A 17,071-nucleotide genomic window follows, 5' to 3' on the forward strand; every position below is an offset into this window, starting at 1 on the left:
TAATTTAAAATTAATTAGATTGAAACATTCGCGTTTTGCAGCGGGAAACGCTTTCATCAAGGCAGCGCGCGGCGCCTAATTGCAAGGATATTAAACGCACAAAGAAACGAATTACGTCAATATTTTATACAGATGTTGTGCTTTGTTGTCGCCGTGTTTACTTACTCTTAGCATTTAATTAATTAATAAATAATATATGAAATGTATAAATATTTAGAGTTGCAAAACGACAAGTTGAATGTCTTTACTATAAAAATGAATCGCAAAATCTGTTGGTAAGCGCATAACTCCACAACGCTTTGACTTATTTAGCCAATTCTTTTTTTAAAATGTTTGTTAAAGTTTAAAGATGGTTTTTACGGCGAGAAAAATTCTAATAATTGCCGGGAAACCCTAAAGACGCCCTTTTCTATAGGATAAAAGTTGGCATTGAGATTCAATCATAGTTATAGTTAAATAGTTGAATCGGAGATGCGCTAAAGTGCATTATTAACAATTCTTTATATAATTAATTTCTTTAAAATAAAATCACGAATCTTATTGATAGAATTGACACATACTAGGTCTAGAACAAGAGAGTAAAAACGAATTACATTTTTATTAAACACTACCGGGACGAAGTCGCGGGCAAAAGCTAGTTTGTGAATATTTGTGACATCTTTATAAGTACGAGTAGACATTGAAGATGTGCTGTATGTAAGCTCTTAACACACATGCGAGAGGGCAAGGGTGCCGTCTCTCTATAGATTATTGCCGAGAGGCTGCAAAGACCGTTGGAGATGTTGCCCGCGTCAATCCATATTGCATGCTGATGAGAGGGCCGCGATGTCAAACTGCACGCGTTCGCCCCCTCGAAACCTATATAAGCCGGATAAGCAAACAACGATAGCGCCATCCGCACTCTCTTGTGTCGAATAAGTCGATTGGGTTGTGTGCGTGTGCACAAAAAGATTATATGCGGGAACGTTACAAAAAAGCGCATATTAAACACCAGAGGTCATCACAATCACAATTTAGGATGAGCAGATTTAATTCTAGATTTTATCGACGTAGATTTTAATAAAAAGAAACTTAAGTTAGTAATTTTTTGGTTTTTGGTAATATTTTATGCCAAATTTGACAATAATATTTGCAATTTTAGTTTAAAAAGTTGGAAATGCATATAATGTAGTTTAGCGCCATCTAAAGTTGAGTTATTTAACTATAATTATGATTAAATCTGCATATAAACATTCATCCCTTGTTTTACACCCTTGCAGTTATATTTTTGCAACAACAACTAGTCTATGTCTTATTCCAAAGTTTAATCTACTTTCATACCAAAATTTATCAAAATTGGCTGGATAGTTTTTGCGTAAAAGCGTCACAAACATACTTTTCCTCTTCACACAGCCTATTCCTTACAGCATCTGTTTCATTATTGCCGGTAAGGAATAAACTACCCTCACAATTCGCAATTACAATCACAATCCTTAGTTGTCGTTTTATTTAAGCCTACGAGTATCGTCCTGTGCTCATCGTTTACCGCACCAACCATCATCGATTTGCCGTGCGCAGTTGGCACTCGCGCGCGACATGGCATAGTAGTAGACTTGATGGGGTTGTAAAACGCACGAATTATATGTGTACACAACCTTAAAATAGAATCGTTAGCAGCAGTGGCGACAGCCTCCTCATAAATAATAATGGCGGTCGCACGCAATGCATTTAAACGCTAGATTAATTAAAATTCTTCTAGTTATTTGCATTGCTGCATTCGGTTTCTCCGTGGGATGTCTTAGGATCTGTAGACTTCTTAGAAGATCAGAGATAGACGCAAACGAATTAAGTTGTGTGAACGTGACTGGAATCATAGTAGAGTATTGTTTTTGTGGGCAATTTATACATAGTGTTTTTTGGTATTAAGGAATGTTCTTTACAAGGAGAATATTCAAGTAGACGTGGTGTCAAAGTACGAAAAGTAATTGATTGGAATCATTTTTTGCTGTTTTTTTGTAGTTTTAGCGACGTTCTGAGAAATTTTAATTAAATAAGTGGGAAATTTCAAAAATGGTTGAAATTACACTGCTAACTTAAGAAAAATTGACGTTGATATGTATCTGTATAGGGAAATATGCGTTTTTGTATGTATGTTACTCAATAACTCCAAAACGGCTGAACCGATTTTGATGAAAACTTTAGGTTATCTTTATATTAACATAGCAAGAAATTTTGTCAAGGTTGGGTGCCAAAATATTACTAGAAGGGTGTAAATTAAGGGTTGAAAGTTGTTATGGAGATTTCTTTATAGTTATACTTATATAATTCAAACCTAGATGACGCTTGATGCATTTATTTGTGAAAAATTCACGAATGGCATTTTTCCGGATATATTTGTTTATTTGTAGTTAGAAATATACGAAAAACGCAAATTGACAACATGATACACATCGGTACTCAAAAATTCAGGTTTTTGCTTAAATCCTTCTACCAATACAAAGTTTACATTCCACATAGCGGAAATCAATAATTTACATGCAGTGCGCCGAAAACAACAGTAAAAATAAATTTTATATAACCAAATATTGATGCAACAAAGATATCTGATACAGCCGAGTCAATGTCAATGGCAACAAATATAGATTTACGAGTTATCCGTGTCTACGGAGTCTTCAATATTCATAAATCATTCAATAACGCGCGCGCTGCCATGCATCACGCGTCGCGCGCGCACACGCTTGCTGCTCCCAATTGACAAGATTGTTTTGCCACACTTGTTTTCGATAGTTTGTTTACAATACTCGCGGTCGCACTTACCGCCCGCATGTTTTCGCGTTCGAGTTTTCCGACAGCGCAAGAGGTATTTGTTTCCAAAAAGTTTTCCGCCGGCTCTCATCGCCTCATCCAGATGGCACTATTTTAGGGCCACACGCGTTCATCCATCTCGCCAACTCGAACAGGCTTTATCATTCTACAATCAATCATCAAAATTGAAACGGAAAAAATAAATTGCTAAACCAGAAAACAACAAATGGACTCGTGTAGATCTACAGGGCTAATGTGTTGTGAATGTACAGCAAAACAAATAAAATTGTTGTTTTTTTTATTTTCTGTTTGTTTTGTTTTTTGAGATGTAGACGTATTTTTGGTATTTCTAAGGGCTGTTAATGAATAAATCCATTTGAAATAATACCTTAGCGTCTAATGAATCGGCGACACATCAAGTGCGCAGTGAAGAGATCGTAAGCGGACTATCAAACATCATCAATTATATTGGTACGCGTGGAAAAAAGCAATGCGTTGATTAATGAACTAAGCTGACGAGACTTTTACGATTTATGCGTCATATTTTCGCTTTCTTTTCGGAGAGAATGCGCCTAGCGGGTGGTGTGAACAGAAAAAAAGTCAATTCGAGTAAATGTTAATGGAAGAAATAAATATATTTCTAAAAATTCGCTAAATCTGACAATTTTCTTACGTCACCAATATTTTAATATATTATTTTTGGTATTTTTAAGATTCGGTTAAGCAAACGTCGATAATTTTCTTATTTTTGCGCAAAACTTTGCGAAAAGTAGACTGATTAGACTGATAAAGTACTTTAGTCACGGGCTTTAGTCACGGGGTAGAGTATGCGCCTGTGCATTTGCCTACGATGCAGCACAAGACACACAATGTTGCATTTTGATCAAATTAACTACATTTTAGTACAAAATTTAAATTTTCAAAAAGTAAGTTGGATATTTTTGACAACTTTAGCCACAACTACCCCGATAATGAATAATGATGACCAATTTCATCATTTTTTTACTTTTCAAATTGCCCTTTATATGATTTACTATACTATTCGCATCTAGATAAATAGTAACTTAAACTTAACAGCTGAATTTTGCTAGTGCGTTTATTAAATTGTGAAAAATGTTTGTCTAGCAACAAAAAAACAATTCAAGCGCACGTGAAAAAAAAGGTCCGTAGTGCATGGCCGCTGACAGCGATGGAAAATATGACCGCTGCAACGCAAAGAATACACACACACCATGCGCACACGACTTGGCCACACTAAGTAATAGCGCAATAATAAATAAAGTTTTGAAAGATTAATGCGTTCGTTTTTTGCGCGTCTGTTGCAGATTTTTAGCGGTGGCGGCGTGTGCATGCGGATTAAAGTTCGGCGAAGCGTTCAGAAGTTTCGCCACTCGGAATGCGTGTACAAACCGACCGCGTACCGCACCGCAGTCACTCCAACATCGCCGTTTAGCGTTTCTTGCAGTCGGCCACAAGCCGAGAGTCGTTTTTGTTTGCCCGTTTAGCAAACTGAGGAGCAAGTTAGCGAATTTCACAAGTGACAGTTTTTTTCTTGGTAGCAGAAAGTAACTAGATACAAGTATAAGTAGATTATTAGAATTAAAGCCAATCAAGGGTAAAAAAATGTTTTTTTGGGTTTGTTACGGAATAACTCGAAAATGGCTTTAGTGATTTTAATTATTTTTTCATGACTAGAAAGATGAATAAATAACGAGTAACATAGTTTTCTAAAAAATTAGATATTCCTGTGAAAATTACAATTAAATATTTAAAAAATGAAATTTTTAAGAATTTTTAAGAAATTGTTTTTCTCTGATAGTTACCGTATAACTCAAAAATGGCTCTACCGATTTTAAAATTTCTTTCGTTTATAGAAAGATGCATAATCAGCGAGTAACATAGGCGTTTTTATGTTTTCGAAAAAAATTGATATCTTTACGAAAATTACAGTTAAAAAACTAAAAAGTAAAATTTTTTGAAAAAAATGTCTGAAATTTTCGTTCTATTTCACATAAATTCTGCAAAATTACAGTTTTAAGGGAATAATAGTTTCAATTTCGAATAATAAGTACATAATTTAATAAACTTTATAATTCAGTTTGAACGGAAAATCATTATTACTAAAATGACTTCTAAAATTAATGAACGTATTAAATATTAAATAGTTTTATGCTATGCAGATTCGCGATTTAATAGCGGCGGTAAATTTCGGTGCGCTTGCTTCCATCACTGCTGTATAGAACAAAGAAATACGCGTTTATAATAATTCCGTGCAACTTGAACTGCGCGCCCAAGGACGGCGTGCAGGTTTTATTGGAAAATATGACAATGTGATCGGCTGCGGTCGTAAATCGACCGCGCGCTTGGATTTTATAGTTTATAAAAATGCGTGTAATTTTCGTTATTAATGATTACCGATTTTAGTATGAAAGCGGACTAAATGAAATTCCGCACGAAACACGCCCGCTATCGGCCGAGTTTAGTGTGCGCGCTGAGAACGGCATAAATATTTTATACGCTATTGTTATATGCATCATGGACTCGTAAAAATTTGTTGGTTTTTTTGTACGTGCAAAATATAGGTACAGTAAAACATATTTTTATAACACAGTTTCTTTTAGCGCATTTTAAAGGCGCAATATTTTGATATTTATGTTAAATTTTTAGTAGGTCGGTACTTTTTTAAATATTCGAATGTGTTTTTGGTTTTATTATACTTATTTACGTGCGGAATATTGAATTTTGGGTGGGAGAATTTAATAAAATGTATATTAATACAATTTTTATATATAAATATGATTTTTGTTAAAATTTTAGAAAAATGGCATAATTCATGAAGAAAAACAACTTTTTTATTTTTGTCTTAACAGCGCCCGTTTTTCACGGTTTTGTGACACAAAAGTCATACTTTAAACACGGAGAGCAAAGGTCGTGACTAAAATACTTTAGTCACGGGTTTTAGTCACGGGGTGTAAAATTAGTATTTTTGCATTAACTTAATACGAAAATATCTTCCAAAAATTATGTTTTAATGCACCTGTATAAAAAATAGTAATTTAGGAAGCTACACAAGCTAAAATTACTATTTTATGCACAATTTATGCAATAAACCACAGTTTACTATAAATTTTAATATATAAAATGTATGCAATATCAAAAGTATTATTATAATTTGTTGTCCTCCCAATATGATTTATTTGGCATATTTATGAATATATACTTGATCATTTCATGGTTAAATAAAGAGTTAAAACTTTTTAATAATGCATAAAATAGCAATGTACTCGTAAAACTGCAACAAATTTTTAACATTTTTACTCAGTGACAGCTGAAACAACACTAAAACCCTCCGCATATAAATTTATCTGAATGTAAAATTATAATTAGATAAATTTTAGCAATTTTATGCTTTTGTCTAGTAATTATTCAGCTGAACAAGCTTAAACTACGCATTCATAATGCATATATTCTGATTATAATATGTACGAGTAGCTGCAAGGTGTCGCGTTACTAATCAATTTTTATTACGCCATTCAAAAAATGTAAAAAGCTCGCGCATGAATTGCGAGACAAAACGTGCGGAAAAAGGTATGTGCAGACATCCCTGCACACATATTCTGTACGGCTGCCGAATCCATTACTTATGAATCTTTTATAACTTTTCATAAAAACGTGTTGAATGCCATGCGCTGGTTTTATGGCTTCCGCGAGCACACGCCGCTTGGATAACGCATTTCTTCGCGCCTTTCCTCATCCTTCGGTGGCTGTGTAGCGGCCAAATGTTGTTTTGTATTCTCAATGTTGCATGGCGTCCTGAATTAGATGAAAACATGCTTGCCATGTGGTATTAACAGGGAGAATTATGTGACGGAGAGGAAATGCAAAGACGCTCGCGAATGGGGCGCACCGCAAAGTGGGCTAGTGTGTTCCGTTCGCAGTCGTATATCACTTTTTATTTCTATTACAGTATTACAGAATTACTGCCACTACACGAGCGCTGAGAGTGTGTGTGTGTTGGCATGCGTGTGGAAATTGTTGCGCTACGCAAAGCTGCGTAATTAAATTATTTATTTAATTTATGCCGAAAGGAAGTTATTTATGAATAAGCAGACTAAGATTATAAATGTTTGGTTAAAATTAGAATTTTATTATTTATTGATGATTATAATTAGCATGAGGAATGATTTGAGAACAACAAATTGATGAGAAAGAAAAAATTGATTTTTGCTTCAAAAAATAGGACAAAAACGTCAAATTTGTAGATTTATTATTTTAAATGAGTTTGAAATAGTAATAATGCACTATAGCGCCCCTAGGTATGAATTATACAAGTATAACTATGATTAAATCACTATATTAACTTTCATCCCTTATTTTACACCCTTCAAGTTGTATTTTTGCGATAAAAAGTAGTCTATGTCCTTTTCCATAGTCTTATTTTTGTTTATACCAAATTTTATTAAAATTTGATCAGTGGTTTTGAGTTAAAGCCCAACCAACTTACAAAAAATTATATTTTTATTTTCAACTACTAGAAAAAATTGATATATAAATACATTGGTGTATAAATTTCATTCTTTTTATAAAGCTTTTAATTTTGAGTACTTTTTCATCTTAATAGCTAAGAAAAGAAAAGTGAAAAATAAAAATTTTACTTATTTCATTATTATTTAACCCAAACTTAATAGAAACGTAGACACTTTTATTTTATATTTTATTCCTGGTCATTCAGCGAATTATTTACTATGAAATGGACGAAATAAACCAAAAGTACCACTTTTAAGACTCAACCTGTAAGCGAATGCGTGGGACAGGACAACAATAAAAAGTACTAGCCTCCTATGCCGGTCGAAAACGCCGTTTTATGATCAAGCTGTTGCATGCCAACATCGCCGACATTGCCAACAGTCGGCGGGCGATATCAATCGCTGATTGAGATAACGTGCTCTTGCGACCCGGGCGCTCAAGGACCAATAATTCGATCCTTACTAATTTGATTGGTAGTATTAACCTCTAGAGTTTCAGACTAATCCTCAAAATCAATCATTTTAGTATTATACAAGACACAACAAGTAATTATTTAATTAAATTAAAAATAATAATGAAATTTAATCAAAGTAAAATATTAATTAATTTATATATATGAAGATATTTATTGTTTTTATTTTTTGCACCTTGACTTAAATACAAAAAGCAGCGTTTTATTGAAGTGCCGAAGGAGACGCATGCTCTCCCCCGGATGAGCGAAGGATGAAGGCGCGCGCGTTCTCGCGGCGAAGGCCGCTCCTCGCCGCCCCCGTGCGGCCGCCACCAGTCTCGTCGTGCTGGTCGTGCCATCGGCGCCGGTCCTCCGCTCGCGCAGCGAAGTGAGCACACGCACGCAGTGTGTTCCCGAACGGCGCGCCGCTAATCACGACACCCGGAGAAGAGCGAATCTCTCGCGTAAATAAACCGCTACGGGGCTGGTCACCCTATTATCATCCCCCCGACACAAATAATATCGGCGCCTCCACCAACAATAAACAAAGCTGGCTAATGAGTGCACACTGACATTCGGACAGTGTTTGTTTGATGATGTTATCAGCGCGCCACATGTGAAAGTTGACAAATTGAGAGCTGCCCGCAAGTGTGATGCGTGTGAATAATTCGAAGCGCTGGAATGAGCCGCGTAGAGCATCGAGAGTAAGTTAAATGTTAATGTGAGCCACACACATGTCAACACGCAGCACAAACACAGCGAGAGGTGGATGTTTTATGCGCGCCGCGTGTGGCTGGCTGCCGCTTTTTATATATCGAATAAAATTGAAAAAAGCTTTTTCCGCCCCGCCGTCATAAGCTCGGGCTTTCAGCGTGTGCGCCTTTCGTGTTTGCACTTTAACTTTTCTTTGCACTCTCCAAGTCAGCACTTTCAATCTCTCGCGAGCAGCGCGCACGCCTTTTTATTTCTTTTCAATTTTTCGCTTTTTGTATCCAGCGGGCGTGTAAAAAATACACATTTGAGGGTTTTCCCACTTGCTTGGCTTGTTGTTATGCCAGATTTGTTGATATGTCATAAAACGCATATAAATATCGCTCGTTATTTAAAAATATATTGTGTTGTGTTTAAAATTTTCTTCTGCGATGAATTTTTTTTTTTTTTAAAGAAAAAACGAGTTTTTTAATGTAGGCGTTATAGTAGCGTACTTAAACGGGATGTTTTCGTTTGCGCGCGTTTATTTGCCTCCGCCCGGCGGCGGGCATTCTTTAGAATTAGGGTTTTTAACATATTACACCCTTGACGTTACGGCATAATCCGCCGTCCGGCGCGCCCGCTTTTAATATCTTGCGCAAAAGCACTTAATTACCTAATTCGCTTCGCTACACTTTGCAGAAATAAAAGTGTATGGAATGAATAATGCACGCGCGGGTGCTTGCTTTATATTTCTTTCGGCGTAAATATTTTCCTACTTGATTATGTCAAATGTGCGTCGTTCAAAAATTAATTAACAAGATTCGTAGAAAATTGTGGCGACAGTTATTTCGGGGAGGAGGTAAACGTTGAACTAAAAAGTAATTTCCGGTTGGAAACACAGGCATTATTTGCTAAAAATGTGTGTTTGCAGAACAAATAACAGTCATTTATTGTGTGCGGTTGATTGTATTGCAAGACAACAAGTTGTGACCAGAATCGGTGAAAGAAAAATAGCATGGAACGAAATAAAAGTGGAAAACAATGGATTACATATAGGAGAAAGCGTGAAATTTATTTCGAAGTAATATTATGCATAGGAATGTGAGTTTGTTTGTTTGTGACGCTTTTACACGAAAACCACTGAACCAATTTTGATAAAATTTAGTATGGAAATAGTTTTTATGAAGGAAAAGCAAATAGACTACTTTTTGCCGTGAAAAAATAACTGGAAGGATGTAAAATAAGGGATGAAAGTAAAAATTAACGTTTTTTTTTATTTTTAAATTAAAATTGACTGAAAAACAAGTTAAAAATAAATTACACTCATTTTTACAATTTTTTTTAATATTTATACCCTTACTACATAATTTTCTATTTTTTCTGTTTTATTTCACTTTAAATCCGATTTTCATATGTTATTCAACAAAATGTTTGATTATATTTAGTCACAGAATAATTAAGCGTTTATTTACCGCTGAAAAGTCCAAAGCTAATATTTTACTTCACTCTAAAGTCCGCTTAATAAATTAAAAGGCTTTGAGAATACCCGGAGGCGCCTTCACCAATCCAGGCGGGAAAGTGTCAATTGCGCACGAGAAAACTAAACGGACCGGACACATGTCGCGGTTTTCGTCTCTCGCTAAATCTAAACGTTACAGACGTGGAATTGAAATGGAAGATGACACATCACAAGAGACTAACCACACACACCACACACACGTACAATGCGTTTTATTCCCAACTTACAACTCACAACACGTCTCTATATATTATTATATTAAAGGCTTGCATGGTCAAGTTACACAAAGGACTATTATTGCCCGCGGACATTTCGGTCGGCGCTCACACGAGTTTTAAACGCGTTACAAGCGCAACATTTTAACTTCACTTTGAAAGTGCCATTCTGCGCTTAGTGTGATAATCATGGAGTGTGTAATAGTTGTCTGCGTCCGAAATTAACCGAATATTATTAATTATTATACCGCAGGCGCGGCGGGTTTGTGCGATGATAATTCTATTAGAGTTGGATTTCCGCGCACGTTTCGTTTCGTATTACAAACGCGACGCGACGCTTATTTAGAGCCTGGAAAAGGTTTATTTAGGGAAAACTATTCGGACCATTTATCAAATTCTCCGGGCGCGCGCGCAAATCCCGGGTTGGAGACCTTTTACCGCAGTCCCTCTGTGTGCTATTTGTTATATTTCATCATCTTTTTCGTTCTCCGGCTGTCGTATAATCTTGCGCTGTGCGTGGAACTGTCACCGAAAATGTGCGCTGGTAGCGAACCCGATAAAATTTAATAAAAAACCAAAACGAAATGTAAATTGCATTTTATTGGAAATTTATAGCGAAAAATTGACCTCGCTCGCTTCAGAGGGAAATTGTGAAAAATAAATAACTTTGTTTTGCAAATTACATTCCCCTTGTTTAATTAGCGTTGTTTATTTATACAACATACACACACATGCACACATGCTATTTTAGTTTATTTAGTCTGTTATTGTTTTGTGTATGGCTGTGAAACAAATTTGCAAATTGCAGCTTCCCAACACTCAAATTAGAATATTATCGGGTTTTGAACGGCCGTAATAATCCCCTAGCGAACAATTAAAGCTAATAATTTATAGCCAGGCGTCGAAGCGTATCGCTTTTCCAAGAATTCGCAATCACTGCGTATTCTTGTTACGGCGCACCGTTATTAACTGTTGTCGCAGTGCGTATCTATAAACATGCATCGAGATGGCGATACGCGCCGATTGCGGCAAAAACAACTCGATGAGAACAAGTCGAATCGCAAGGGGCTCGTTTATTTCGTGAATATTAAGAAGACAGCTTGCTTTATGAGGGTTTAACTGGTTGTATGGTGGCTTTATGATATAAATATATTGGGTTAACATTCAATGCATAATATTTATTGTTAACTTTAATATAAACGTTGATTTATTGGGAGAGTTTATGTGTTTTAAGAGGAATTAATGTGAATTAGTTTAGTTATGATTCTTTTATGAAGTATTATTGAGTTTATGATAATTGTTTTATGAATTTATTACTAGTAAAATTTAATTTATCTTTAAAAGCTTTTATTCTCGATGAATTGATACTTTTTTGATTTATATTAGTAAAAAATGCATTTTTAAGAAAATAAAGCAAAAATATTATATTTTTCATGCTTTTCCAATTGAATTCTATTACAAATTTAAATATTATAGTTGTTATTTGCAATATACTTGTTATTATACAGCTTAATGACTTATGAAATGCATTAATTTTTCAATTACTTAAACTACAAATGTACTAAAAGACAAAGTTAAACTTTGCTGAAGACACGCACGCTCTTCATAGTCACACACTTAAACAGCCTCTAGGGGAATTTTCCTCCTGGTGGAGGCGCCTGGCTCGCCCTCTTGCCGCTGGCTTTTAATTAAAGATAACAATTCAATTAACATTAAACGCATTTATCTTATCGTTGCGTGTTTTCCACAGTAAATAAACACGCCGACATACAATCAACAACGATAAAAATTAAACATGTGTACTGGAATATCGGACGTATTATACTAATATTGACAAGATTTACCAAATTTGGCTTCATTATCACAGATTTTATCAAGTGTTTATATAAATAGATCATAGATTGTACAATTACAATACAAATAATTGTAGTTGACACATTCTACGTATTTATACCCCTTCATCATGTCTATAATATAAAAATGAATCGAAAAATTTGTTGGTAAGCGCATAACACCACTACGCCTAGACCAATTTGGCCAATTATTTTTAAAATGTTTATTAAAGTCCACGGAAGGTTTTACGGCGAGAAAAGTTCGAATAATTGCCGGGAAAACCTAAATAAGCCCTTTTCTATTGGATAAAAGTTGGCATTGAGATTCAATCATAGTTATAGTTAAATAGTTGAATCCGAGATGGTGCGCTGAAGTGCAATATTAACAATTCTTTATATAATTAATTTCTTTAAAATAAAATTTCGAATCTTATTGATTGAATTGACACATACTATGTCTAGAACAAGAGAGTAAAACGAATTACATTTTTATTAAACGCTACTGGGACGAAGTCGCGGGCAAAAGCTAGTTTTTCTTAAATATTAATTATTTTTCTATTTACTATACCAACAAAAGTATTTTGAGCTGATTATTACAATACCAAGGCACTGAATTTTTCTGAATTAATATGAAGCAAACAGTTTTTTACCTAAATTAATTAACGTATAATTAACATTATTATGTGGCGCAAAGTAAAACAGCGAGTTTAGCGGATATTCGTCGAGTTTCCGCTTTATCAATATTATATTATAATCAAAAACGTCGAGGTAAACGGAGCGGGGCTGATGCGAGTGGTGAAATCGGGCGAGCGGAGGCGCTTCGCGCTCACCTGTGCCGACAAAAAGTTCCGGTATATTTAAGCGCAAATAGACTGTAAAATATTTAACCTTTACGCGCGCCCCGTGCCGGAAAGTTCTTCAATATTTCCGCGCCGATGTAGGTACCACGCATTATTCATGAGTTCTATTGTGTCGCTCTTATTTATGTATCGCTGGAATTTATTTACATTTCGTTTGCAAACTTACATTCATTAGTTTTTATCGGATATTATTAATAATCATTAAATCGGATAAGCAATAACTTTAATTATTAATTGAGGAGATAAATTTTAATTTGAATTTCAATAACTTTGAAGGGATCTTTCTATAAACTTTCATCCCTTATTTTCAACCCTTTTAAATAAATTTTTGCGACAAAAAATCGTCTATGTCTTTTGTTAAAGTATAATCTATCTTTCTACAAAAATTTATAAAAATTTGTCGAGTGGTTTTTGCGTAAACGCGTCACAAACAAACAATTACACGTAAATTTGCATTTATTCATCATTTTTTAATAGAAAAACCAACACAAAATTCATCTACACCTCAAAAATTTTAATATTTCTTCAAATTTCTTTCTAATCATGTAAAACAAGAGAAATTTTGCAGTAATTGCATCAAAAACTGTGTTTTCTAATGCAGAAGTAGATAAAATTACATTTTTTTTTAGAAATGTGTATTGATATAACCTGCAGGTGTGTAAAAAACTTGCGGTTATTTCCATCAGCAAACGAAGTCAACATCCGCCGAAGCATATTCCATGCATTTAGATTGTAGTGTAGTCAATTTTCAATCGCCAACTGTTTAGTTTAGCCTGATGCATGTGGGTTTTCGCTCAACTTTCATGCAGCGCGCTCGCATTTCAAACGCATGCAGATGAAGCACAAACTTCGATATCGGACGGGCGCGCACGCTGTTTATTCTCTCACGATGGTGTGTCGTCCATAGATCCATCCCGGATCCATCCACGTCCAGCAGCAGTAGCATATGTGCGGCGTGTGTGTTTATTCGGTCTCTTGCATCGCACAAACGCACACCACTCATCCGGACAGTCGGTCGGCAAAGGGGCATCAATCGTCGCGCGGCTTTCAATTCGCGCGACCAATCCAGCTGAAACGGCGAGGATTGATAATGCAAGCCTGACGGCTGGACGGCCGCACGACTATCTTTGCTTGGCCTCTTTCATCGCGTCTGTAATGGCATGCTAGCAGGCCAGCAACCCATTTGGTGATCGGCGGGTTCAAAGAGGCTTATGGCATAACCGATACTAAACAGATACTCTTTTTTTATATAGAGAGGAGAAATGTTTTTCGTTTTTTATTCGGTTATTATGCTCGGGAGTTCGATCTAGGTGATTTGGCAACAAGTTTTATTTTATTTTGTCAATAGAGGGCGCTAGGCGCTGGAAAAAGTGAACAGAAATGAGAAATACTAATAATGCTCTTTAACGCCATCTACGATTCAATTATTTAACTATAACTATGATTGATTTACTATACAAATTTTCATCCCTTATTTCACACCCTTTAAGTGATAATTTTTAATATTTTAATAGTTATTCTCTTATTCTGGGTCAAGACAAATCTAAAAAATCCTAAATCATCAAAATCTGTCCAGCAGTTCTTGAGTTATAAACGATGTAACTAACAAAACTTTGTTTTATGCAAATAGATGAATTTCCAAGAAAAATCCATCTCATATTATTGAATTTTTACACTAATTTTATCCAATTTTCAAGTTTAATCTTCCAAGAATTCATTTTCTGAACACACTTGTTTACGATTCCAAGAAACGAAACGTTCTCATATGAAATCTATAAACACGAAAATCAATAAACAAGTTCCGTCTTTTCGGAGCAATAAAACCATTTGCCTGCTCAATCTTCACTTAAGTTAATTTCGTGCGTATTTAATAAACATAAAACTTCTCAGACTTCTGCGAACATCATCGCAGCACTTTTATATCTCAACGATAGTTGTACTTTATGCGATATATTTTATGAGTATAGTATTAATATTCGCTGCTGCCATTAGAAATAAACCTGTGGGATCGGTGAGTGAGTGCAAATGTTATAATTGATGAGTGAGTAAAGGACACGATGTTTATTATCACGAACAATGTTTATTAAGAAGTCTTGAAGAAGTATAGTTAAGAAGTATTGTAGAGAAGAATAGTTAAGAACTGTAGTGTTTGAAGTCATGTGAAGAACTGTCCTTCCTAAACCCTTGTCACCCACCAGCAACCCTTCAGGTTGATGGGTGGTGACAAGAAATTTGGAAGTAGGAAGAAAGTAATAGATTGGATTGGTAGAAGAAAGTGTATGACATTGAAGAGAGGGAAAGCTGACCATTGATTCTGGGAATCCGAGTCGTGCCAAACCGTCCGACTCGGGGATTAGGTTTTCAAGGTAATAAAAGATATTAGGAAATTTGGGAATTTTGGATGAAGAATTACGGTATACAATAAAGATGAAGAAAGTTATAAAGTTTTGAAATACAGAAATAAGCTTTGGGTAAAGATCCCCACAAACCGAAGAAGCAAGTTACTTGTCGGTCACGGGCCGCCCTTCGAAAACAAGTGGCATTTAATAACCCGCTGCGAATTATTCCGCACATAAATTATGTTCCACGCGCAAAACCCACACACTGCGCGAAATAATCGTCCATTTTGTGTGTATGAATAAATCATACCTCTCGCAAAAGGCGTGCGATTCGCGTTGGCATAGTCGGTGGAGTAGTTGTTCTTTTTGTGCTTATCTCTAAATGAAATTCAAGACTTGAGGATATCCGAGAAGGAGGAGAGTAGTCGTTAGGGGTTTTTTGGGGGGTAGGGGTGCAATATATGTGGGAGTATATTGAGAATATGTAGTTTTTCATAGCTTAAGTTTCCAAAAGTAAACCGCAATTTTTTTTTTCATAATTTTAGTCAAAATAATATTATAAAGACAATTTTTAGTTTATTTGTTTGTTTGTTACGCTTTTATTCAAAAATTATTGAACCAATTTTGATAAATTTTGGTATAGAAATTTTTTTGACTTAGAAAAAGCAAACAGGCTACTTTTTGTTGCAAAAATATAATTGGAAGGGTGTTAAAGAAGGGATGAAAGTTAGTAATGAGATTTAGACGTAGTTATAGTTATGTATCTTGAATCTAGATGGCGCTAAAGTGTATTCTGACATTCTCATGTCTTTCAATTGAAATTGCAAATTTGATTTTCGCATATTAAGCGCCTAATACGTTTAAAAATCCAGAAAATAGTCTGTAAATTAATAGTAATAACAAAATACTTGAACTTAAACATAAAAACAAATTAAATCAAGTAAAATTTCTTACAAACACGAAATAATTCAACTAATAGAATTAATATAAGACGATATTTAATAATTCTAATATACTTTTCATAATTCCCTAGTGAATAACACAAGCACTTGTTGCTAGCAGTATACAACACGACTATAATCACATATTAATTTAATACCGTTGCGGGCGTCAGGTTTATTTGACGTTTAATTTAATTTTATAACTTGTTAGTAGCCGCAGCCGCGCCCGCCCGCCTGGAATTCGAAATGCGCGACGCGTAATAAGCGAATAAAACAGCGGCGCACAATGTAATGAGCTTCTATTGCTTCATTGCCCCGTAATAGGCAAAAAGGACTTATTGTCATCTTAAATCCGTTCGGTACTTATACCCAGCCTGTGGCCCCGTTTCCGCTCCTTAGATTACTACACGCGCCATAGCAACCATATCTCTTCCTCACTCTCACTCACTCTCACCCAGGAATCAAAAGAGCGTCTTCACTCGTTCATCTTACTCGCGAATCTTTTATCATTTCGAACGAGCGAACTTTTTTCCAGATTATATGCAGTCACTGCATGCACTCTTCGGTCTTCAATTGCTTCATTCTATGCTTCGACATTTCGCAGACTCTGGCCGGTGGAGCCGAGAGAATAGCGATAAGACTTTGAATATTCCAACATTTTAGATTTTGCGTTTTCGCAGAATCTTCCCTGGGATTCACAGTGGAAGCCATACCGAGACTGTATTTATTAATGCAATTAAATTTCCATTTGCTCGACTCTTAATTTTATTAGTTTTTGCGCCGGGGTGGAGAGACTTTAGTTCGAACTTGTAGAATTCGAGTTAAGCCCGGCCGCGCTTTTATCTTTAAACATTCCGTTTTATGCGCGGCCCTGCTTCGATCATAATTAAAACTTTAATCTTTTCTCATT

The 17,071-nt window shown here is 35.4% G+C and overlaps 1 protein-coding gene across 3 annotated transcripts in view; it reads left to right on the plus strand.

Moving 5' to 3' along the window:
- The window catches only part of LOC135803978 (5-hydroxytryptamine receptor-like), a 99,712-nt gene that overhangs the window by 6,769 nt on the left and 75,872 nt on the right, over positions 1-17,071 (plus strand). For 2 of the 3 annotated variants that reach the window (XM_065317731.1, XM_065317734.1), the window contains exon 1: positions 8,113-8,466. The exons of the other annotated variant lie outside the window; for it this stretch is intronic. The gene's annotated coding sequence lies outside the window, so the exon portion shown is untranslated. Of the gene's footprint in view, positions 1-8,112; positions 8,467-17,071 lie in introns of those variants that run through there. 3 annotated transcript variants of the gene reach the window in all.

Source organism: Atheta coriaria, unplaced genomic scaffold, assembly GCF_025399875.1.
Source record: "Atheta coriaria isolate IRGN ID8LTWV9N9 unplaced genomic scaffold, Caltech_Dcor_3.1 hic_scaffold_3_pilon, whole genome shotgun sequence".
NCBI lineage: Eukaryota > Metazoa > Arthropoda > Insecta > Coleoptera > Staphylinidae > Dalotia > Dalotia coriaria.